General features: G+C 34.0%; 1 protein-coding gene across 7 annotated transcripts in view; it reads right to left on the reverse strand.

The window, feature by feature from the left end:
* FBXW7 (F-box and WD repeat domain containing 7) overlaps positions 1-24215 on the reverse strand; it is a 263842-nt gene that overhangs the window by 219543 nt on the left and 20084 nt on the right. For 2 of the 7 annotated variants that reach the window (XM_056802764.1, XM_056802763.1), the window contains exon 1: positions 16970-17161. The exons of 4 other annotated variants lie outside the window; for them this stretch is intronic. The gene's annotated coding sequence lies outside the window, so the exon portion shown is untranslated. Of the gene's footprint in view, positions 1-16969; positions 17163-24215 lie in introns of those variants that run through there. One more of the 7 variants, XM_056802767.1, reaches the window with a different exon arrangement.

Genomic DNA, 24215 nt, shown 5'->3' on the forward strand with positions numbered 1-24215 from the left:
GAAAGGAAGCCATGGAATGTCTGAGAAGGGAGGGGAAGTTTTCTAAAACTTTTGGTAGAAAGTAGGCTAATGAATCAATTAGGAAAATAGGACTGACTTGCTGCAGTGAGAGCCTAGATTGAGATTATATTACAAATATTTGTAGTACACCAAAATACATTATTTCATTATTTTCTCCAATTTGTCAGCAGAGTGTGTGTAAGAGTAATGGTAGGAAATGGTAGGAGTAATTCAATGCTGAGACATGGCAAAGCAAGATCTTCAATAGGATAAGGAGAAGCAAAAAACTTGAGAGAAGAAGACAATGTAGCTATAAACTAGTTCACCCAGGAACAGAAATGAAGAGAGGAAGAATACTGCCAGTAAAAAAACTAATAGCCTGGGAATGAATTGAGGGGAAGGAGGATTCCACATTGACACTGAAGAACAAGATTAGAGGTTACAAAACAGAGGGTGAGTTGCATCAACAGAATATTATTATCAAATAAAAGAATTTCAAAATTAAAGGCTATCAACATTTGTCGCTAACTTTGTCATAAATTAAGTCTCTAAGTGCAATGTCCTCATTTTCAGAGGAGGAAAAAGTGTTTAAGACTCCTACCAAGATAACACAGCTAGCTAATGGTATAATTCAGCTGCTAACATTAAAAACAAACAAATAAACAAACAAAAACCTATAATTCAGTTCAAAAAATAAACGAGGAAGGCCATTAAAAGAAAGTATCATGGTGGTTAGGTAATCCAATTTCTTAAAAAATTGGGAGAGCTTCACCACTTAAAATTTTTTTGTATTCACTTTAGCAACTCAATATCCTATAACTATTGCAAGAATAGAAAGCATTTACAAGCCCAATTCTCTTTAAAATTATTCTTTATGAAAACTCAAAAGAAAGACCAGGAAATGATAGTAAATCATACTACACTGATTCAATATTTCCCAAGTTATCATAAAACACCAGGAAAGTAATTTAAAACTAGGAAAAGTTTGGTTCAAAAGCTCTAAATGTATGAATCCTACTTTAATTAATTCAAAACTTGATTGTTGCTGTCCCCAGATTAAAGGATCTGAGTAGGTTTTAAGGCATTAATCTAATGAACCACTAGTAAAGGATGTTTAAAATCGGATTATAAGGATACTAAATAATACTGAACACCTCAATACTACTAAGAGGTTTCGTGGGTTTGATAGTTTAATTTTTTTTTTTTAAGTAAGCTACTTTAGCAGCTAGTCTTTCAAACTTGAAAAAAATTTATTGGCAAATTTTGTTTTATATTACCCTTCATTTCCGAACAATCCCTTCCCTTCCCATACAAAACATCTTTCTTTACAACAACAACAGAGAAAAGCAGTTCAGCAAAACCAGCCAACAGTGGTGTTCACAGAATACTCCACAGCAGCCCTTTTGGCACCATTTTCTTAAATGGAAGAGAGAAGTATATTTTTCTAATTCTTATCTACAGCCAAGTTTGGTCATTACAATTATACAATAATAGATGTAGGTTTTTTGTTATTTCCTTTCACTGCAGTCATTTTCTAGTTATTTCTCTCTATCAGAATGCATAAATCTTTTCATGTTTCCCTCAATTCTTTAACTTCATCAATTCCAATTATCATCTCTATGCTAATGATTCTCAAACCTACTTATCAAGTCCTGGACCCTCTGAAAACCAAGTCTTGTATCTCTAAATGCCTAGTGTATATCTCTTTTTAACTTATCACTTACTCCAAAGTTCTCGTTCTCCAGGCTAGAAATCTAGAAGTCATCTTCTATTTCTTGCTCTCCCCCATCTAATTCCAATGTGTTGCCAAAGCCTGTTGATTTTACCTTCATAGCATTTATTATATATGTCTCCTTCTCTCCTCTGATACTGCCATCAACCTGGTGCAATAGCCTGTGGGTTGATCTCCAAGACACAATTCTTTCCCACTCCAGTGCATCCTTCACTTAGCTGTAAAAAAAAGCTGTAAAATTTTGAACATATCAAATCTTATCACACTACCCTATATTCAATAAATCCCACTGGTTTCCTATTGCTTCTAAAAGTAAACATAAAATCCACTGTTCAACTTTTAAAGGCCTATATAATATGACTTTTAAGTCACAAATTTCCTCCCAGGATGTCTGATTCCAGCACTACCAACAGTGCATACCTGTCTCATAAAAGTTTCTGATTGGCTTTATAGGTGCTTTTTCCCTATAGGGAGATTAGATGTAAATTTAGGATTGAGTTTTGCTTCTGGTAGATGCTACAGGTATCATTATCCCTGTTTTACAGATGAGAAAACTATAGCTCAGAAATGCTATGATTTGACTTTAGTAATGTATCTATGGCAACTGTCAGGTGAGACTCAAACTCAAGTCTTCATGACTCCAGGTCAACCATTCTTTCCAATATTAACTCTGGACTCACCAAGACTCTTGTCATTTGTAGATCTGGAGTGTGACTGAAGTGAAAGAGGGAGATACCATTTTGTCATTAGTTCTGTGATTTAGAGCATGCCTGGTGAGTAGATTCATGCTACACACCAGGGGAAGGGAAAAATAGATCAGTGGGGTGTGAAAAATGAAAAACATTAAGGAAAAAATTATCCGAAAAACAAGATTTGTATTGCATGCATATTGTAGAAACTTTGCAATGCTTCATGCAGAAAAATAAAAACCAAAAACCTACAGCATTAAAAGACCTAAATATAATTCCACATCTCCCTATGAAGCAGTTAAATCATACAGCCTAAAATGAGTATACATGTCCTGTCTCATTGCTGGGATGCTTTTATTCTTTTAAAAAAACAGGAAAGAAGATTGTTAGCTGTTCCAATTAGAAATTATAAGGGTAATTAAGGAATTCCTATCAAGATAAAAATATTCAGAAGAAGGATCAAAAGGATGGAGAAGAAACTCAGCTCCTTACAGTATAGTCTTACTTTTCTCCTTGATCTTATTCTTAAATTTTTCATCTGGAAAACATGCAAATCAGTTCAGTCTGTAAATTGAAATAGTTGGAATCTACTATATATTACTTTTAAATAAACCCCATGGTGAAGAGTTCTGATGAGTATATTTCTGACTTGGGTAAAGTGTGTAAAAATTGAATTTTGGCATGTGAGTGACACACCATAAATTGTATTCTTACAAATTGTACTTGATTTTAAAAGCTTTATATTTTTTAAAAGATTATCAAATATAAAATAAAAATAGCCTACAAAAAAAAGTAAAGGTGGGACAATTGGGTGACTCAGTTGATAGAGAGCCAGGCCTGAATACATGGGGATCTGGGTTCATATCTGACCTCAGACACTTCCTAGTTGAGTTATCCTGGGCAAGTCACTTAACCCCAATTGCCTAGCCCTTACCATTCTTCTGCCTTGGAACTAATACGTAGTATCAATTCCAAGAAAGAAGGTAAGGATTTTTTAAAAATTAAATTTAAAAAACTTTAAAAAGTAGTAATAGTAAATAATGTCATACTTAGTTTTACAGAGTTGCAAGAAGCTAATGAAATATCAGAGTACTATAGTGGTACAGGAAGTAGAGGGGTAGCAAAAAAAAGGAAGAAAGAGCTGGGTTATAAAGGGCTTTTGAATGCCAAACAGAGGATTTTATATTTGACCCTGAAGGTGAATGGGAGCCCCTGAAACTTATTAAAGTGGGGGGGGGGGAAAGAGGAGAGAGTGCATTGACATGATTCAATGTTTTCCTTGGGAATATTTTGATAGATGAATGAAGGAGAGATTTGCAGCAGGGCAATCAGCTTATAATGCAATAAAGTAGGTAAGAGGTGATATGGGCATACATGAGGATGATGGCAGAGAATAAAAGGAAGCAAGAGATGTAGTGGAGGTAGAATTGGCAGGATTTAGCAACGCACTAGATATGGGGGTTAGGGTAGAAAGGGAGAAGCCTGAGGATCTAGGAATGAAGTCTTGGTTTTTAGCATGAGGGACTAGAAGGATGACAGTATCCTCAACAGTAACAATAAAGTTAGGAAGGGGGACTGTTTAGAGGGAAAGACAATGAGTTCAAAGGCCACAAAAAATGTGGAGATTAAGATGTCTAAGGGACATTCAGTTCAAAATATCCAATAGACAGGTAGAAATTCAAGATTGGAGGGCAGCAAAAAAATTAGGGCTGGATAAGTCAATCTGAAAAACATCAGCATAGAGATGAAAACTAAATCCATTGGAAGTGATGAGATCACCAAGTGCAACAGTATAGGGTGAGAAAAGAGAGCCCAGGTGAAAAGTCCTTGGGACATAGGAAGTTAGCAGCCATGACTTGAAGATTCTGCAAAGGAGTTTAAAAAGGACTGGTCGGAGGAGACCAGTTGAAGGAGGTTGGAGGAGAACCCAGAGATAGTGTCACAAAAACCTAGAAAGAAGAGTATATCAAGGAGAAGAGGATAGTAAATAAGATAGGTGGTAAAAGGTAATAAAGAGAAGTCAAGAAGGAGGGGCACAGGACAACTAAGTGGCTCAGTGAATTTGAGAGCCAGGCTTAGATATGGGAGGTCCTGGGTTCAAATCTGACCTTGGACAAGTCATTTAATCCCCAACTGCCTAGTTCAGTGATGGCAAAACCACAGGCACCAAAGATGGCATACATAGCACTCTCTGTGGGCATGCAACTGCATCCCCCTCTCCTGGAATTAATTACTAGAAAGGTAGAGGGACTCAGGTGGAGCTGTTCCCCTCCCCCTCTCCACTGTTCCTGATGACATTTTTTCACATCCCCCACCCCTCTGCCTAGTAGCCCAATGGGATTTCTTTCTCCCTCCCCAGTGTGGGGTTAAAAAAGGGGGCAGGGTATGCCTAACACTCATGGAGGGAAGCATGGCACATTGTCTGGGGGAGGGGGCCTGACACTCCATCTCTAAAAGTTTGCCTAGTCCTTGCTGCTCTTCTCCTTGGAACCCAGAAGTTAAGTTAGTTTTTTTTTTTAAGTAATTAAGTAAATAATTTTTAAAAGGAGAGGGGTACTTTAAAAAGGCCTTTAAAAATCTGGGTATTGAGAAGTTGTTACTTGCTTAGGAAAGAGCAATTTCTGTTGAATGATCAAATCAGGAACCAGTGTGTAGAGACTTAAGAAAAGTGAGAAGAAAGGAAGTGGAGACATCTATTATACACACCTTTCTTTAGTATAGCCACAAAAGAGAAAGAAAATATGGGATGACAGATATGAGAATTGAAGTTTCACAACAAATGATGGAATAACAAAAATAAGAAGTTATTTTGCTCAATTATATGCCAACAAAACTAAGAATATAAATGAAATGGATGAACATGTAAAATAAGATATATTCTAACTTCAAAGAAATTTCAAGTGCTATTAAGACCTAAAGAAAAAACTCAAGAAAAGAATTACAAATGCATTATATAAAATATTCAAAGAACAATTAATTCCAATATTAAATAAACTGTTTGCATGCAGTTATTAGCAAAAGAGGCTACAGTAACTCATCAAGTCTGTACATTATAACCAGGTAGGATTTATATCAGAAATGCAATACTGGTTCAGTATTGGAAAACAATGATAGATTATAATAATAAAATAATACTATGTCAGTAGAAAAGTTTTTGACAAAGCATAACACCCATTTCTATTAAAAACATTAAATGCATAAGGCTATGTGGATCTTTCTTTAGTATGGCAAGTAATATCTAAGAATATTAAAGAGAGAGAAAAAAGATATAGTCATTGAAGTACTAAGTTCAGAGAGAAAGAAACAAACAAGATGCAAAAGTAACAAGATTAATTTGTTATATATATTTTTAAATAGCAAGCTATATATAATAGATTCATGACTTCACATATAATCTGTTTTATTTTATATATGGATAGCTCTCTCATTTGGGGCCAGGAAGATATTAACTAAATTCAGAATCTAAAAAGTGTTTTTAATTGAAAAGGCTAAGATGTTTCCTAACTCCAATCCCCAGGGAGGTAAGGTAACAGATATGTTAGCATGTTCTAAAAAGGTGCTTTGAGATTTGTAATGAAGAGGTGCATCCTAGTTAATAATTCTGAATCTGCTCTCATCTTCAATTCTTACTTAGGTTTTTTGTGAGATGCAATTGGAAAATTCATAACTTCATTTTCAATCTGGTAGAATCTGCCAAATGAAAACTAGGGCTGCAAAAGAGAAAAACAAATTGAAGTATACAGAAAAACTAGACAATTACTAATTTTCTCTGTACTTAACCTCAATAAGTCATATTGTGCATATTCTACTATAAATGTAATCTCTATATCCCTCACAGTATTTAACCAGAAATTGTTTTTTTGACTGTTTTGGTAAGTGTACAACACCCTAGCATACATCAATACAATCAAATAAGCCCTTTACAAATAGGCTGCTAAATGAGCATTATTTCCAGCAATCTAATCTGCAGTGTAAAAATTCTAGTTTCACTGCATAGAGAAGCCTAGATGTGATACTTTTTTAAGTACTGCCTTCACAAGTCTTATCTCCCACACCATCCTTCACTAATTTCCCTGTAGCCTAAACTGGAAAAAATTTACTCCTATTTGCCACAAGTCACAAAATCAGCTTTTAAAAATTAAAATATTTGCAACAAGTCACAAAGCACATTTCAAATTCCAACCAATTTACTCTGAAATCTAATTCTCTAATTCACGTAATAATAACAATTAGAACAATCATTTTCCAGCAATGCTCTTTATAAAACTGGCTCCAAGATACATACTGTACTGAACCTAGCAAATACTTAGCATTTGCTAAATAAAGAAAATGAAAATAGGATCAATGGTAAAGTTTCTCTTTCCCGGATTACAAACTCTTCCCCAATCAAAACAAGTCATTTAAATACCCAATCTTCATTTTAAGACAAATGTTCAGAGATTCCCTAGTACAGCAGTTTATTTCTAGTCCTCATATCTACTAATTATTATACATGAGAGGTAGGTAATTGGCACAGTGGATACTGAGTTAGGTCCAGAGTCATAAAGTCCTGAATTCAAATTCTTCTTAAATATGTATCTGTTTGCCTCCTTGAGGCTCCGAAAATGGGGATAATAGTCCTTACTTTCCAGAGATATTTTGAGGATAACACAAGATAATACTTTTAGAGTGCTTTGCAAATCTTAAAAGTGTAATATAAATGTTATCATCATTATTAATATTTTTGTCTATGATCACCCTATCAGAACAGTATGCTCCCACTGATATTCTCCCACAAAAGCCTTAAATGACAGGATAGAGAATTTTATATGGAAGATCATAACTTAGCCTCCCTCTAGGTTTTAATAAAGGCAATTGTCCCTCTTAAAGGGGGCAGCTAGGTGACTCAGTGAATTGAGATCCACTCCCAGAAATGGGAGGTCTTGGGTTAAAATCTGGCCTCAGACACATCCTAGCTGTGTGGCCCTGTGTAAGACACTTACCCCATTGCCTATCTTTTACCACTCTTTTGCCTTAGAACCAATATACAGGATTGATTCAGGTCAGAAGGTAAGAGCTAATTTAAAAAATAATAATAAGTTGCAGAGTAGGTACATTTTAAAATAAAGAGTTTTCTCATCAGGAATTCTCTAAATTGATATCAGTCATTTGACAACTCTTATTAAGTTCCTACTATGTGCCAGACGCCATGCTTAGTGCTAGAGACATAAAGAAAGCTAAAAACAATCCCCGTACTCAAGGAGCTTACATTCTAATGGGAGAGATATAGCATGTGAACAAGCCGTATACAGGATAAACTGGAGATAATAAATATAGGAAAGACACCAGAATTAAGGGAGACTAGGAAAAGCTTCTGCAAGATAGTGGAATTTTCACTGAGACTTGAAGTAAAAGGAAGAGAATTTTCTGGCAAGGGGGAAAAGTCAGGAAAAATGCCTAGAGTCAGGAGGGCATGTCTTAGGTAAGAAAAAATAAGACCAGTGTCAATGGATTAGGGTATAGTGAGAGGAATAAAATTAAAAGTCTAGAAAGATAGAAAGGGACTGGAGTATATAGGACTTTTAAATACAAGCAAATTTTATATTTGACTCTGGAAGCATTAAAGCATCACAGGAGTTAACTAAAAGTAGAGATAAATATATAAAGGAGCATGGGGAGAGATGGCATGAAGAGACCTTCACTGTAAGAAGATCGTTTAGCTAGCTAAGTAGAGGATGGACTATAATGGAAAGAGACTTGAAGCAGACACCAACAAAAAGACAATTGCAATATCCAGCAATAAGGTGATGACTTATACCAAGAGGGTTGGGCATGAGAAAGATATGAGCCATATAAAGATATGAACCATATAAAGGAAATGTCCCAAAAGTAGAGTCAAGGATTGGTTATGGGGAATGAGAAAGGGAAGAGTCAAGGATGAAACCTAAGTTGTGAGCCCAAGAAGATAATGGTGAATACCAAAATAATAATAATTTTTTTTTACTAAGAGGAAGTATAAAGTATATTTTCTAAAGATTTCCACTTAAAATGTTAAAATGCAAGGTTTTAATTACTTAAAAGGGTCAAAGTTCAGTTCCTTAGAAATTCTCCCTAGAAACAGCTAAGCTGTTACCAAGTTATATATTATAGACATGATTCATTGAAATGTACAAATTCAAAAAAGGCTGATGCTTGAAGATACCTAAGAGATCATCTAATGTGTTCTTGCTATACATAAAGAAACGGGATTTTTTTTTTAAGATAACTGGCTTGTTTAAAGCCACCTAACTAATAAATAACACAGAACAGAACCTAAATCTTTGGATTTCTAATCTAATATTCTTTCACAGTATCTTAAATTGTGTACAAGACAATATAAAAGCTATCCATTTAAAGCCAAACCTAAGCAAGAATACCTAGGCAAAAGATAAACCAACTTCTGTACTTGAAGACTTTTAGGGAGGAAAAAAAGACCAATATCCTCCAATGGTCCATTCTACCTTCAAAAAAATCTATTTAAGTGATTTTTCCTTACTACAAATTGTTAGCTTCTTTTCTGCAAATTCCACATATAGTACCTACCTGTGAACTCTAGGGCCAAATGTAACAAGTTTAATCTCTCTTTTACATTAAAAAAAATTATCATGTCCTTCCTATGTAAATCCTATCCTCTGCAATTACTTCAACGGATTCTAACATGGCCTGGCCTTTAGTCCATTCACCATCCCAGCTGCTTGCTCTCTTATAGCCACTCTCTTAACTTCTTGATGTAATTCCTAAAATTTGGTAGCCAGAACTAAAGCCAGTACTCTAAATGTAATTTGATAAAAGTAGTGTATAAGACAACCATCAGTAGCTCTCATCCTGAGCACTATGCATTTCTTATGCAACCTACTGAGGCAGCAAATAAACTGGGATAAGCAGCATATATGCATAATATATTTTACAATTTATGTCAATTAAGTTATTAATGTTTATGTCTACTTATTTGAATGCACATTATCCTGAGAAAATGTTTAATTCGAGTCAATTTCTCATTATCCAGAAAATTCCTAACCTACAGTAATTATACCTATTTATATAATATGTTAAATTTACAAAGTGAACAATGCTGGGAGGTAGGTCGTAAGGTATTATCTTCATTTTACAAATGAATAAAATAAAGCTCAGAGATGAAATGACTTGCCATATTCACATAGTTGGTAAGCATGATGCAGTTTAGAACCTTCATTCTAAATTTCAATGTTGCTAACACAGAACCCAGGTCTCCAAACATAAGTCCAGTACCTTAGCTACTATGACATGTTACCTACTCTAAAACCAGGGCTATAATTTTATATACATATATGGACTAACTTTTCAGCAGTTGACTCCAAGTTATATAATCACTGGCTTATACTTGATCCATTGTGAGGGAAAAAAAGGCCAAAAAAAAGTATGTACAATTAATTCACAGTCAAATAGTAATTTTTATTTGGAAACCTAGGAAACTATTTCCAATATGGGACAAGCCATGGGTTCCACTCATTCAAAAAAAAAGGGGGGATAATTGGAAAAAGTTAATAGAATGAGTAGCAATATGCATCATCTCCTCTGATTTACTAGCATGTATTAGTTATTCTACTCAAAAAGCTTCATAAAGCCTCCACATAAAATAACTGAATATAAATCTAAAAGAACAAGATCAAAGGGCTCTTTTGATCAATCAACAAGCCTTTATTAGGTACTGATTATGTTCCAGGTGCTGTGCTTTGTCCTAGGGATATAAAGACAAAGATTAAACAATATTTTTTAGAGCTTACATTTTATCAAAAAAAATAAGGGGGTGGGGGGGTACCTTCAGGAGTCTGTGATTACACTGGTTTCTACTTTAAAAGATAATTACTGGAATTTATCACTGAGCTGCTAAATATTGAAATTACAGTATAGTTTTGAGGAGGTATAAAAGAAAAAGATCCCAAACTGATTCAATAATCAGAATACACTAAAGTAATCCAAAAAGAAGGTTTAAAGCTGAGAAGATAAATCTGCTGCCAAGAGACTGACAAGTGGGCATAGTCTAGGAGATTTAGGAAAATAAAAAGACCCATCTCTGTGACCCTGAATCCTCTATCAAATCAAAATCTTTGAAGTTCTATAGCTTCTCATTCTCAGGTGAGAAAAGCAAACTACTACTCTTTGAAGAAATAATAGTTTAACTTAATTCTCAGAATCTGTTTAACAAGCATGTGAATTATTGCTCTTCAAATATATTCTACTAAAAACTTTTTTTTAAAAAACACAAAAGCTTATAGAAGAGAGATTTTACATGCAATTGAGTCATGTGAGTTTGCAAGAATAAAAAGACACAAACTTGTTTTCTAAAAATGACTTAGAGAGCCAAGAACTACACTGCTATGTCCAATACATGCTTTACTCTATACAAAAAAACTTTTTATTTGTAGTTCAAAGAAGGTCAATGGCTATCACTTCTCTACTCTAAGACAATCATGAATTGAAACAAGAACTCTTAGCTCTTGGGGCCGACAAAGCTACCAGTATGCCTGAGCCAATAAAGCGATTTGTTCATTAATACTACTAATAAAGCAACCTTTTGTTACTCTATGAAACATCAAAAGTTGCAAAAACTATATCGACTATTATAATTTTTTTCCTGTTTTTGTCATAAAGACTAAAAAAATATCTACAAGCATTTCATTCTTATGGTTAAATTTTGATTATTTCACAAAAGAATATTCCCAATAAAGGGCTCTAGGTAACTTAATAAGTGCATGTGACAGTTAACATACAGTGTTCTCTTTCCAGATGAGCCCAGAACATTTTTGGAATCTATTTTTTTCCCCCACCCACTCCAGTTTCAATGGAGCTTTATGTCTTGTATCCACTTTAGAACAGAAACACCAGTCTTAAATTATTTAGTCCTGGATAATCTCTACCAAGTACTTAAGACTCCTATCACAGGATATATGATATCAGAAATGAAAGGGACATTAAATAGAAACTTGACTATACCCTTATTTTATAAATTAAGATATCAGAAGCAAAATTTATCTTCTGAATAATTTTATGATGAATTTTAGAATCTTCATTTTAAATTTCAATGTTGCTAACAGTAGACATTTTAAAGATAACAGAGAATCCAAACAAAAAAACAAAGTATTTTCCAACAAGAAATGGCACAAAATAGCTCTGATATAAACTCTTATATCAAGTGACAGCTATTCTAAAGGGCAACAAATACACAATTTGTATAAAGAAGATAAGTTCAATTCAGTCTCCACTGATTAGCTGTGACCCCATAACAAGACATTGAATGTCTCTAACCTTCAGTTTCTTCCTCTATCAAAGGCAGTTAAGAATACTCATACCACCTACCTCCCAGGGATATTGTGAGAATTCACTGATAGATTACAGGATAAACACCTGATAGTTATATAATTCCTTAAGGTTTATAAACTACTGTTCTTATAAATACATTTGATTTTTTATTTTATCCAAAGAATCTGAAAATATCTCAAGCCAATGTCTTCATAGCTATATTTCCAAATATAACACCTCACTAAATATAAAAATATACAATCTAAACTTCTACATATTACCAACTTTAATTTAATATTCCTAAAATAACTAAAGAGAAGCATCTTAATACAAATAATACAGTTTTACCTCTTAACTCACAGGATTAATGTGGGGACCAAATGAGATAATATTTGTAAAGTACTTAGCACAGTGTCTGGCACATAGCAGGTGCTTAATTCATGCTGGCTCCCTTCCCCTTTATCTAAAATATCCAAAGCATGGGAGAAATTGATTTTCATGGAATATATTTGTGTATATATATATTTTTTTTACTGAATTATATATATTATATATTTAGCTTTTTGTTTTTTAACAATTATACAAATTCTATTTAAACTTTATAGAACTATAAAGACAAAAGTTGTATAGGCCTTATACTAGTTATACTTCTCTGCTTCTGAAGCTTAGTTATATGAATGTTCTCCTCACATCTCATAATTAATATGCTAAGCTAACTACTGTAGTAAAGATACACCATTAGACACAAACTTCCAAAAACAAGTTTATTTTTTTTAAAGTACAGAAAGAGGTAATGCACACAACTTAGACTAGTTGAAAAACTCTTAATTAAATGAAAGAGGTAATCATAAAAGATTAAATATACAATCTCAATAACATAAAACTAAAAGACATAGAAAATCTATGTAGTTAGGAATTTTTCAATTGAAAAAATCTTCAAGCAAACATCTCCAATAAAGATCTAATAGCTATGATACATAGGGAAATGATATGCCTATTTAAGAATAGAAACTACTTCCCAATATATGAGTGGTCAAAGAAAATAAAGGCAATATTCAAAAGAAATGCAATCAACTACTATATGAGATGTTCTACCTACATCAATGAGAGAAATGCAAATTTAAAATGAGGTTTCACTTTGCTCCATCAAAATAGCAAAGATGATGTTAAAATATGATATACACTAGAATATCTATAGGAAAATGAACACCACAATGTCTTGTTGGTAGAGCTATATGTGAAGACAGGTTTAACTTTCCCCTTGTCTATTTTTAGCTAATCAAATCAAGAACTTAAAGTGCCCCTACTTACCATGAAGTATGAGAATTCACAAGTCACTTACTAGAGTAAGTGACAACTCCAAAGGCCACTGACCCCCACCCCACTCCCACCCCTTGGGCAGTGCTAGGCAAATTGAAAGACTGCCATCTGTTCTATGAATGAAGAGTGACAGGAAGTGGTGTGGAAAAAAGGGGTATAAAAAGAAACCAACATGGTCTAGCATTAATTCCCTTCCTGGTGTCTGGAGAGATTGGTTCTGGAGATCCCTGCCTTGGCTTGGAGGTGACCTCTTTCCTGGATCCTGCATCAGCTTACTGGGCAAGTGGAACTCTGGCTGAAGACACCACTGGGACTTCTGGCTGAGGATTACCGGGAAATCCACGTGGGGACAAGGGACATGAGGAAGCCCCTATGGGGCTGGGCCTCACTTCACTGGTGAAGAGTTGGTAGGCTTGTTAAAATCTGCTTCTTTTGCCACATGTTTCCACTTTCACTCTTTCCACCTCTTTGTAAGTAAAGCTGCTAAAAGTCATTTTGATTTAAGCTATTTTTAAAATCAGCAACCACAATATTACTTTATAACTATCATATTTAGCATAAAACCTAAATTTAAATTCTTACATATGAAAAATGTCCAATATCTACAAAAACAATTTGAAATTACACTGGAAAAGTCACCAAACTCTACATTTCTATGTCTTCGCACTATCTGTCCACAATGTCTGAAACATTCCTCCACCTTGTGCCTTAGAATCCCTGGCTTCCCTCAGGATTTAGTTTCAATATCCCCTCCCAAAGAGAGCCTTTGCTAATTTTCCTCTTCACCCCTCACCTGTTCTTGTCCTTTAAAGATACCTACTCTCTTCTCTGTATATATCCTATACATATATATTTATGTACAAATTGTCCCCTCACTTAAAACATAAGGTCCTTAAAGAAATGGATCATTTTTTTTCCTTCTTTATAACCTCAGCTCTTAGCATAATGCCTGGCACATAAAGATTAATAAATGCTTGCTGATGGTTATGCTTTGACCCAGAAAGACTAAGCAGTCAGCTAGCAAGAAGCATTAAGTAAGTACTTACCATATGCCAGGCAATGGACTAAGAGCTTAGGAATAGAAACATCATCAGATAGAAAGTCCCCGACTTCAACATATTATGGAGGAAGATAACACAAACAGAAGCTGAACAGGGAACTAGGTGGAAAATGAAGGAACCTAGTGGCTCAGAGCACACAATAAAAAAAATCCAAGGGTCAGCCTACAGAGGAATGAGACATGATTGGTCTGGGAACCCCGCTTAAATGGAAAATCTGAAAGAGCAAATGAAGAAGTTAAAGGACAGAGGCTTCCAATATGGCAAATGAATGCAACAGAATAATACAAGGGCACCTGAAAAGTGAATTTGAAGTGAAGCAAGCAGAACTAGAAAAACAATTTACATAATAACCACAATAATGCAAAAGAAAGCAATACTGAAATACAACAGAACTCAGAGCAATGTGCTAACCAGTTGATGGAGAAGCATGCCTCCCTCTTTTCAGCAAATAAGTGGTAGACCATAGTTGCATAATGAGGCTATATCTTATCAAAAACGATCAAGGGAAAAGAATAGTTATATAATGCCCACTATGTGCCAGGTACTATACTAAGCATTTTTTGATTTTACAAATATCAGCCCATTTGATCTTTCAACAATCCTGAGAGGTATATGCTATTATTTCCATTTTACAATTTAAGAAACTGAGACAGAGGTTAAGTGACTCATCCAGGGTCACAAAGCTAATAAATGTGTGTAGTCACATTTGAAGTCATACTATGCCATCAGCTGCCTGACAAAAGAAGTGATCAGTTTTGCTTAACCATGTTTCTTTGTTACAATGGAGAATTATTTTGGGAGGAGTTATTGTGAAATTATATTAATGTTTAAGAGCAAAAATAAAATATTTATTTAAAAATAAAACAAATCTGCCTTCAATCCTTTGTAAAGAGGTTACTAAAAGGAGAAACAAAAAATGAAGATAGGCCACTATGCAATTGGAAGTGACCAAAGTTCACAAAAAAAGCCTTTGAGACCATACAACCTGAACTCCCTCAACTCCATTACTCTTCCACTATTCCTTCTCCATTCTTACCTTGTTTTGAAACTAAGAATGAAAGGACCTTCCCCTTGCTAAAGCGAACCTTTCCACAACCTCTGCGCTTTATTCTTCACTCTACTATCTCATCTATCACCTTGGTAGATCAGTCACCAGAGTGGGTGCTTAATGCCTAATGCAATTAAGTTAAATTTATAACATAAGATTATATTTAAGTCACAGCAGAGTTTTTTCACAGCCTATGAATCCAACTCCACTAAAGACCTCAGAGTGTGAAGATCCTTATGTATTTTTGAAGATTATGTCAGAAGAGAACATGCACTGGCATATCCTATCAAATTATAAAGACTTCCATGAAAAGCTTAGCAACAGACTCTGGACTTATCACCTAGGGATGAATACATATTTGGAGAAGCTCATTACTAGAAGTTTGGCCATGATCAACCAGTGAAATATGTTTAGCAGGTCTCCTTGGTTAGGATTAGAGCACAATTCTTCTAAATCAGTGTGTAAAGCATAAATAAGTCTCTATTACTTAGAGGTAGTAGCATATGCCCAAAGATAAAGGCAAATGCCCAAGTTTAACAATTAGATGTGCCTTTTAAGCTATTTACAATTAATTCTGAACAACTGTCTTTATTGCACATGCTTCTTAGTCACTAAATTCAATTCAACAAGAATTTAGTACAAAGACAAAAGGAAAGAGAATCTCAGACCTCTAGGAGTTACCATTCTACTCTGGAGGTACATTTATGGACAAATGAAACACAAAATAATTTGAGGAAGAAGAAAATACAATGGGGAATCAGGAAAGGCTTCTCAGAAAAGATGGCATCTAAAGAGAACCTTGCAGAAAGCTAAAGATTCTTAAGAGGTAAAAGGAAGGGAAGGAGCACATTATGCCAAAGTACAGAAATGAACTCAGAGAATAGCTAGTTAGTTTGGTTGGATAACATAGCATTTATTTTCTCTCCCACCAAAAAGTTGAGACAAGTTTTGAGGATATGGAAGCATTCCCATATTCACTGTTACTGTGAGAATAGAAACAAGTGTTATCAAATGAAATATATATATACATATATATATATTCACATGTTATTAAAGTAATCAAATATGCTTATATGCAAAAAGTATCTTGCAAACATTGGATACTTTTTCATAGAGTAAAGGTAAACAAAGTGCAAAAAGCTCTAGTTTTTTGAGTTCAGAAGTTTTCTTACTAATGCTACTTCTAGAAGTCATCTCACAAAGGAATAACCAACCAGTATCCTTGGGTAAACAACTATTGCAAGCAAGTGCATGCCTAAAACTGGTTTAATTTAGAAACTATGTAGTCAAAGAGTAAGGTGGAAAAATGCATTTACAAGAACAGTATATTCAAAAACCCAACTGTCAATAGCTTAAAATGCATAGGGGCAGGAAGTGTTTTTCTAAGGTCATTAAACTATTTGCCCAGCAGAAATCCTTTGCCTAAATCTCTTTTTAAAGTTAGATAAGAATGGGAAATTAAATATGTAGTAAGGAGGATTCAATGACACGTGTTTTGTAACACTACCACCAAATAGATGAGCAATTGTTCAAAATAAACACCAACCCTGATGATATCTTGACCAGTTTTGTAAAAAAGCCCAAAGACAGGAGAGAACCTCTCTTACCAAAGCAGATTGGCTACAAAAACATGTACTTCTATATAGGATGAGGGAGGAAATTATTTGTTTTTCAGATGCATGGGGACCACAATGGATAAATATCTATTCTTCATTGAACTAGGATATATCTCTTATGATCTAAACTTCCTTCTTAATAATGCTATATAAAAGATTTGCAGAAAAACAAATGGAAGTCATGCAAGTAAAATCTTTTTCCCCACCTGTCCAAGATGTTGAAGAGATGACTTCAGAAGTCCCTTTCCTTTCTCAGAGTCCATATGATTTTGCAATTCTATATTCATATTGTAGCTGTCCTCAAGGGAATGAGCAAGAAGAAAAAGATACAAGGAATAAAATAGAGAAAGACAAATTGTAACAGATCTGGAAAGGATGAGGAGGTAATTGGTATTTCACTTTAAAAAAACTCATTAAGAACAGCTGAAAATATTTTATATCAATGTATATAAAAAATGTTATTTTAAATTTGGAAAAAAATTTTTCATCCTATTTTTACCTGGGTTTTTTGCCTTATGTAAAAAAAAAATGCACTGTGTCAATTGACACAGCTTGGTCCTTAGTCCTTACACTGTTAAAAGATCCATCAAGCCTAAGAAATATAGTTTTAACAAAGTTTTTATTAATTTATTTCCTTTTTTATATATATCATCTATATTTTCTATTTTAACTTTCCCCTTTTCCCATTCCTCCCAGATAATCATTAGTAAAAGAATTTTTCAGATGAAAGGAAAAAAAGTTTCCCAAAACTAAATGACAAGTTAAAATGTAATTTTATATGCAATAATCACTCCTATGAACACCAAATTCTGCCCAAAAAGTTGGAGCAAGGAGGGCCCATTTCATATCTTTTCTTTGAAGACAGATTTGATTATAATAATTTTTGAGCATTTGGTTTCAAATTTTTATGGTTTTTATTGTTCTTTCCATTTACCTTTTTATAGTCAATGCACATAGTTTTCCTGGTTGGACTTATTTCATGTTGAATCAGTTCATAAGTTTTTCCACACCTAAAAAAATTCATCTTACTCACCATTCCTTACATCACTGTAATAAACATTATACTTGATGGGGATGTCTGAATTCAACTGACATCCTAAACTAAAAAAACAGAAAACAACAAAACTTAAGTAATCACTGCATCTGCTTTATATTGGATATTTACTGGTCAAGAAGGCCATTATAATTACAATATAATTAAAATCCACTTGTAAAGAGGGAGAAAAAAGTAAAAAAATTAAAAGAAAAACATTGGTATGCAATTCATACTTCGTTGAATTTCAGGAATTAAGTATAACTGAATTAGTAATATATTTGATGAAAAACACAAAATAAGCAATATACTTGGGATTTTATTTTGGTAAGATATTTTCTTCTAGTGTTTTGCACAGGAATATATTCTGGGATTCTACTAATATCATTCCCACCATGAGAGCAAAGACTATACATATTAATATCAGATGTCTCCTGTTTCTCTCATCTGTGATCCTTTATCTTCCTAAGCAAGCAAAAGATTGAGGAGTCAGCTTGGAAGGCTGGCAAGAACAATAGACAAGGAGTCAGAAAAGATCTGGATTCTCTCCGGTCTCTGTGACTTACTCCCTGGGTGACCCTAGACAAGTTATTTTATATCTCTGAATATCAGTTACCCTCATTTGAAAATATTTGTAGAGCCCACTTCCAAACTGTTATGAGGATGAAATGAGATACATTCAAAGTATTGTGCAAATCTCCATGATATGTGTCTGGTAATCTATGTCTGAAAAAGATATGAAACCCCACTAATACTACTACTAATAATAATCATACTGAATAGAGTCACAGGATTCACTAGATTACTGAAGCTGTCCCTAATACTATAAAGGTTAAGAATCTCTGGGATACACTACTATTACTGAAAATATCTAGAATTAAGAACAGGAACTAGACCTGTGATTTCACTAGCATAAAGAACTTCCAGCTGAGGAAATTCCTTCTACTAACTCAGGTCAGTACTTTCTTTGTAACCTATAATCTTATATAGTTGTTTATTGCACAGGAAAGTTGGTTAAGTGGCTCACAGCCAGTATATGTAAGAAAGAGGACTTAAAACAATATCTTCCTGGCTCCCAGACTAGTTCCCATGCCATTATATTGTATTACCTCTCATTTAAGAATAACAAAAAAAAAATACCTACTGATATTATAACACAGAAACAAATGCAAAAAACTAAAACAACTTCATGGTAATTTCTAATAAGTATTTCACATCAAGAAATTTGGAAAGTAAAGCTAAATTATGATATTAGAACAAAAAGTTTAGGATCGATTTTTGAAGAAAATAACTATCATCCAAACTCCCTCTTAATCTTTCTTCTATGTTCATACAGCTCTCTAAATGCCAACAGTGAATACCAAATAAAAATAGGTACTATTAATGGCATTTAAAATGCTAATCTAATTAATGGTATGAAAGGAAATGTATCAGTTATAGCTTTTTTTAGGATGTGTCATAAAATTCTAAAAAACTATTAATGAAGTTTTACTTATTTTGTATGACACCATTTGTATATATTTTGTGATTGTTTTTTTTCTATTTGTATGGATAAAGTCAGCGGGTATATTGTTTCCCTGGATCTGCTTCCCTTAAATTGAATCAGTTCAACATTTGAAATGTCTTATGGTTTGGTAATATTCTATTACATTCATTCACCACAATTTCTTTAATCATTTCCTCAATGTATTAACTAATTTCTAATACAATTTCACAAACTCTAAAATGAAAACTTCTGACAACAGCATCAAAATTTAGACATATACATACTATAGTTACAGATCTCAAAATTAATAATTCCAATGAGATAGTTCCAGAAAATAAAACTTTCCAAAAACCAATGCAGAGTTGCACACTAGCAAATTCAGGGTTCCTTTTTGAGGGGGATGGGAGGGGTGTATAAAGGTAAGTTAGTGTAGGTTAGTCTTTATAAAAATGCTAGCATATTTCTAATCAATTAATGAAGAAGCTACGTGGCTCAGCAGCTAGTGTTGGGCCCACAGTCAGAAAGACCAGAGTTCAAATCCAGCTTCAGACACTTCCTAGCTATGTAAACCTGGGCACGTGTCATAATCTCTAACTGCCTGACAAGAAGGATTCACTGAAAAAGGAAATGGCAAACCACTCTAGTATCCTTACCAAGGAAACCCCACAAATAGCTATGATCCATAAGGTCACAAAGGTTGAATAGGACTGAACAACAAACAAAATAAATTAATGAACAAGAAGATGATCTTTAGATACTGAGACTCTTATAACTGTCAGAAATAAATTTATTAGCGCTATATTTACCAAGCAATAAGTGAGCCAATCAATAGGTATTTAATAAGTACAAACTATATGCCAGGCACTAATGCTAAGGACTGGGAATCAACAATCCCTGACCTTAAAAATCTTAAATTCTAATGAGGGCAAATAAAAGGAAGCTAGAAATGGGGAATAGGATGGGGATGGTGGTGGGGAGGGTGGGCCAACAGTAGGGGTATAACAGAGGAGTTGGAACTTGAGCCTGGTCAGAAATTAAGAGATGAATGGTCTGGGCAACCTCCTTAATGAAGGTTCTGGGAGAGGTCGTCTAATCAGAGGGGATAATCCTAGGATATGTCATTTGATCAAATTAGCATTTATTATGTATCTATGTAATCCTAAATATAGTTGGTAAACCATGAAAATAAGTATTTCATCATGAAATTTTCAAAATCTGTAGCTGGCAATAAACACAATGTTAGTCTCATGTATACAAATTATTACAAGTAAAAGTTGTCCAGATAGAAAATTTTCCTCTAGTATATGTTAGAATATATATTATATGGAATACCATTCATTATACAGATAAAACAAGGAAAAACTGAAAAGAAATGGGTGAGATAATGACAAATAAGCTATCAAATACGAATATTTGAGAACAAATTTCCACCAGGATATACTTTTACTTGGAATAATTTATATGTCTAAGAGATCAATACTGAGATGACTATCTGCCACAGATTTTGAAGTTTTATATTATGCTCCCAAGACAAAATATTCATTTCCAAGTTTTAGCTACCATATTTATGATGGCAAAGTACCTGGAACATAGCAGGTATTTAGTAAGTGCTAGTTGATTAACATCCTCTAGGAGAATCTATTTTGAGACATTTCAAAATTATGTATGAAATTTTCTTGTTTTATGGATATAAAAATAAAATATGGCACCTAAGGGTATGCAAATCATTTTACATACATTTCCTCATTTGAGCCAGGTGACAATCCTTTGAGGCAGGTTCTATAGGTATTATTAACATTCCCATATTATAGACAAAGAGACTGAGGAACAAATAAATTGACTGGCTCATGATTATGCAGCTAAGCATTACATCAAAAAATTGGGAAATTACTTCATTTTGCGAGTCAGTCTTTCACTTCTTAAATAAATTCTGAAATTGAATTTTCAGCAGTGACTGAAGATAAAATCAAGTTTTACAAATGACACTGGATTCTCAAAGTTAAGCCATCAGAGGGCAAACCCAGCCCAGCACAGTACCTCGCACATAAAATTTTAACACAAAAAAGGGCCTTGGAATAATCTCATCCAATACTTTCATTTTCTAGATTTAAGATACGGAGCACAGTGAAGAGAAATGATTTATTTAAGATCACATAAAGACCTAAATGGCACAGTATTTGCTACATGTTGAAAATTCAAAGGCAAAAATGAAAATCAGTCCCAAATGCAAAGTTTCCATTCTACATGGAACTACAGAGAAGTCAAGTGTTTAAACTGTATCTTGTTCTGGTTTCTCTGACCACTCCTCTCCCCTTCTGGTCAATACAATAAATTAATATGTAGCCAATATAAAGGAGTAATAGCAAGAAATAAGATTGAAAAAGGGAATCTGAAAGTTATATACAAACTGTTCCAAAGATCAAAGGAGCATAATTTACATATTATATCATAAATTAAGTAAAATTCATATCCTAGTAACATGTGCTGAGTCAGAGGAAACCATCTAGGTGCTGTTTGTCAAGGTCCTGGGTCCTATGATATGTAAATTCCACACTACCTCCTTCACCATTCCATTCCCTGTCTCATGGTGCCATTTGCCCCATACCCTCTATGTTTTAAGTGTGATTGCTACCCCATGTCCCTGTTATCAATCATGATCTTTCCCAGGAATTGTCCAAACAACCCGGTGTGCCTGCCCCTATTTCATAATTTCATAAATTAATAATTCAAATAGATATACTACAACTTAAGGAAGAAGATAGTTTAATGAATGATGGCTTCATTCAGACATGTAAGTACTGGCACCATAAAAGACTGGAAGAAAGGATTTTAAAAAGCAAAGGTAAGAAGTAAATTCTAAGGCAGAGGTGTCAAACTAGATGTCCATGGGTTCAAAACTAGAGTGGCCATATTAAAATATATGTGGAAAATGACCAACGAGACAAAAAGCATAAGGCAACATGAATAATGTTAATTTGTGGTTTTCTAAGTCAAAGTGTGGCCCACAGAAATCCCTTACTATTTGAATTTAACCCCACTATTCTACAGCTTGGGAGAATGGCTTATATAAAGGTACAACTATAGGAGATATGATGTCAAGTTTGGAAACAAGTAGGCTACTGCCTGAGTTGAAAAACACATGAAAAGTCTAGAACAGCTAGTATGTTAGAGCTAATCACAAAAAGTTTTCAAAGCCAGGCTAAGAAATTTATACTTCAACCTAAAGGCAATATAGAGCCACTGAAGTTTATACCTGGAGTTTAGAAAGATCATTTTGGCAACTCTTTTTTTTTTTTTAATGGATTGAAAAAGAAGGAGCCTCTTCAGGAAGCTCTTATCTAGAGGAATAACTGCTGAGAAATGACAGGGGCTGAAACCAGAGTTGAGGTAATGGCTATGTACGTGGAAAGGAGCTAGATGCTAAAAATATTGTTTAAGTAGAATCCAGAAGACTTGGCAACTGACTGGATATGGAGAATGAAAGGGTAAGACTTGAGGATGACTCTGGAAGATGAATGGTGCTCTCAAGAGAAACAAGAAAAATGTAAAGATTATTTGGGGGAAAGAGCATGAGTTGTTTATACCAGTTATTTGCAGCTGAGACTAATGAAAGAATTATCAACATTATATAATAGCATCACAAATAGATCTAAGTTCAAAGATTTCCCAAGAAAAGTCTTATTGGTACAACTCTGATGAATAGTTAAAACCAATTTGTAATTAGATCTATTTGCATACAGATAAATATACAAAAAAACTAAAACTATTATAATGAAATTATTTTATCATAAAAACCAACTCCCCACTCTCAGAATCTAAGCTCTTTGAGGGACTACTTTGTTTCTTTATCTTTCTAATTCCAGCATATTCCTTACCACCTTAAATAGAATACACCAATTTATGTATCCATGTATTTATGTTTGAAATGAGTTTAGAACAGTGCCTGGCACAGACCAGATGCTTATTAATAAATACTAAATGACTGACTAAATAGCTTCTAAGCTAGCTACATACTCTCAATCCTCTCGTGAAAAAAAATGTTATTTGCAATATGAATTTTCTCAGCAAATTCTTTCTTCACAGAGGAATAAACTTCAACATGGAAGTAAGTCTTAAAAATGCCAAGTAAGCTTCTAATTTACTATCAATTATATCTTAAATATTCATTGTCAGTTTTATACTTGCAGGCAAAATAAGACAAACCCAAATACTGGACATTCATACATCCCTTAAAAATCAACAAAATCACTAAAACTCACAAAAACTTCAAGACTAACTTTAAGACTGGCTATTCCCAACAATCCAATCTCCACCAAAATTTTTAAAGCACCTATATTGTACACAATAAATTATTCTGGGTGTTTTCTAATTATTAAAAATCTTTACAATCTCAAGAGAGTGAAAAGTAAAATGGAGCAAATGAAAGAGACCTCAAAACTAAAGAGAGAAGCCCTGCTCCAGAAGTTTCCTTTACAAGAGCCTGGCCTTAAAAGAGCAAGTAAACTGTAGGTTCCAGCTCTTCTAATTTTAACCCATTCTACTGTGTTAAAAAGTAAAGCTATACTCCTTTATTTTCACAACCCAACACAATTTAAAAATATCCCAAAAAAGGTGCAAAATTCTAACATCTAATATGAAAAAAGTATTTTTTGCATGTTATCCCACCCTACTCTATCCCACTCTATGCCCCCTCCCGTGTGTGTGTGTGTGTGTGTGTGTGTGTGTGTGTGTGTGTGTGTGTGTGTGTGTGTGTGTGTGTAAAATACCAAAGTCAGTAGACATTTATATTGCCAAAGAAAGGTTCTCCAAGACACTACTGAATAAGGCTTGCCTAGAGTCCTTAGTCCAAAAGCCATAGAAACTCTATGCTCCAGGAACACATCCCCCATATCCTCATGCTGGTATAACCAATGATCATCGAAGCCTAACACTC

This window comes from Monodelphis domestica, chromosome 6 (genome assembly GCF_027887165.1).
Source record: "Monodelphis domestica isolate mMonDom1 chromosome 6, mMonDom1.pri, whole genome shotgun sequence".
Taxonomy (NCBI): Eukaryota; Metazoa; Chordata; class Mammalia; order Didelphimorphia; family Didelphidae; genus Monodelphis; species Monodelphis domestica.